Raw genomic sequence first — 2864 nt, 5'->3', positions numbered from 1 at the left:
ATGGAATACTAGTTGAGATGTTTTTTAATAAACGGATGAAATACTGGAAGTACTTAAACGTCTATGCCAAGATATGTGGAAGACAGACACCTAGTCAATCAAATGAAATAGATCTATATTTGTGCCCATTCCAAAGAAAGGAAATTAAATGGAATGTGGAAATTATCAAACAATATCATGTACTAGCAAAATTTTGGTCAAGGTATTAAAATATGCTGCAGCTGCACATCAACAGGGGCCTGACAGAAAAATATTTACCTGTATTTTATTGTCTCCACAAGGTATTTATGTGGACGGTAACAAAGTATGGAAAACATGAAGAGTGGTAATTCCAGAACTCTTACTGTGCTTATGCATAATCTGTACTTGGATCAAGAGACAGTTCTTTGAAAACAACAAGCAGAAACTGCATGGTTTAAAACCAGAAAAGATGTGTGGTATATTTGTATTCTTTTATCTAAATTGAGTCTGTATACGGAATGTATAATCCATGAAGATGGACTATATGATGATCACACATCAGGACTGGAGGAAGAATCATTAACAACCTGTGATATGCATACAACAACCTTGCTTGCTGAAAATGACAACTTGAAGCACTCATTAATGAAGGCAGCCTCTGTATGTATTACACCTGAATATGAAGAAAACAAATATCCTCATTATTGGACTGGTAAATAACTTCATGATAAATGGAAAAAAATGAAATTGTCATAATTTCATTCTACTTGGATCAATAATGTCAAAGGAAGCTGCAATAAAAAAATCAAAAGGCATACTGCATTGGTCAAATCTACAAAAGACCGCTTTATAATTTTAAAAAGCAAAGATGTCACAAAGCAAATGTGTGTCTGACTCAAGCCATGGTATTTTGAGTTGCCTCATAATACATGTGAAAGCTGGATATTGAAAAAGGATAATAGAAAATGTATGCATTTTAATTGTCGAATAGACAAAAGTATTCAATATAGCATGGTTAAGTGCAGTCGAGTCAGATCCAACTCATAGTGACCATGTATAGGGTTTCCAATAAGCTGGTAGGTTTAAACTGCTCATAATCCAGTGCTGATCCATAGCTACACCAGAAGTGCAAATACCATGGAATGCCAAAAAACGGAATCAATCTGTTTTAGAAATACCTATGGTAGCATAGTGGTTACAAATCGAGCTGCGAACCACAAGGTCAGCAGTTCGAAACTACCAGCTGTTCTGCGGGAGAAAGATGAGGCTTTCTGCTCACGTAAAGATTTACAGCCTCGGAAACCCTGTACAGGGTCGCTATGAGTCGGAACCGACTCCATGGCACATAACAACAACAATAACCAGAATGTTCTTTTCAAATGAGGATGTTAAGACTTCAACTTCCTTATTAAGAAACACAAATCTCTAGAAAAGGTGGTCATGGTAATGTAATGTAAGAAAAGGACACCATGATAATTGGTAATGTAAGCAAGAATAAGGGAAAGCCTCAGAGATGCATTGGCACATAGTCACTACAGTGGACTCAAACATTCCAATGATCATGAAGATGGTGTGTTGTTGTTAGGTGCTTGCAAGTTTGCTATGACTCTTAGGCAGACAGACTGTAACATGGCCAGTCCTGAGTCATCCTCATGATTATTATGTTTAAACCCATTGTTGGCAGCCACTGTCAATCTATATTGTTGAGGATCTTCTTCTTTTTCCTCAAGCATCTACTTTACCAAACATGGTAACCTTTTCCAGGAATTGGTTACTCTTGACAAGTCCAAAGTAGGAGAGAGGATGTCTTGGCATTCTCACTGCTAAGGAGAATTCAGGCTATACCTCTTCCAAGATTTTTTTTTTAAATATTATTCTTGCAGTTCATGCTGCTTTCAGTATTCTTTGCCAACATTTGATTCAAGTGTATCAATTCTCTGGTCTTCTTTATTCATGGTCTAGCTTTTACATGTATATGAGACAGTTGAAAATACTGTGGCTTTTATCTGGTGCACATTAGTCCTCATTTTGATACCTTTTTAATACTCTAAAAAGGTCTTTTGCAGCTGATTTGCCCAAGGCAATATGTCATTTGGCTTCTTGGCTGCTGCTTCAATGAGCATTAATTGTGTCCAAATAAAATGAAACCCCTGACAAACTTAATCTTTTCTCCATTTATCATGATAATGTTTTTTTGGCCATTTGTGAGGATTGTTGTTTTCTTTACATTACATTGTAATCCATACTGAAGGCTATGCTTTTAACTTTATTGTGAACTGAGTGAAGGTTTACCTAGAAGGCCATCAGCTTTACATTCAACAAATAATGCACTTTGTTTCATCGCAATGACTGCAATCTCCTCCATGTAACAACAGTTATTCCACTTCTTCCCTGTGGTTCTATTTCTATTTCATCCTCCTTCCCATCCCTTCTCAATTTTGTCCTTATGTTAATGTTGCCCTTTTGATCTTGAATGATTGAGCCTTCCATGGTGAGCATACCTTACTAGTGTTGTCCCCACTATATATACTTATCTACTTGTCCAATGGATCTTGGCTGAAATCAGAGAATATCAGAAAGATGTTTGCCTGTGCTTTATTGACTATGGAAAGCCTTTCGATTGTGTGGATCATGACAAGCTATGGACAACATTGCGAAGTATGAGTATTCCGGAACACTTAAGTGTGCTCATGAGATATCTGTACATGGACCAAGAGGCAGTTGTTCAAACAGAACATAAGAACACTGAATGTTTTAAAATTAAGAAAGGTGTGTGACAAGGTTATTTTCTTTCACCATACTTATTCAACCTGTATGCTGAACAAATAATCCAAGAAGCTGTATTGAAGAAAAATGTGGCATCAGGATTGGAGGAAGACTCATTAACAACCTGTGATATGCAG

The sequence above is a fragment of the Chrysochloris asiatica genome, unplaced genomic scaffold (assembly GCF_000296735.1).
Source record: "Chrysochloris asiatica unplaced genomic scaffold, ChrAsi1.0 scaffold00130, whole genome shotgun sequence".
In the NCBI taxonomy this organism is placed as follows: Eukaryota; Metazoa; Chordata; class Mammalia; order Afrosoricida; family Chrysochloridae; genus Chrysochloris; species Chrysochloris asiatica.
This window is presented reverse-complemented; position numbering follows the sequence as displayed.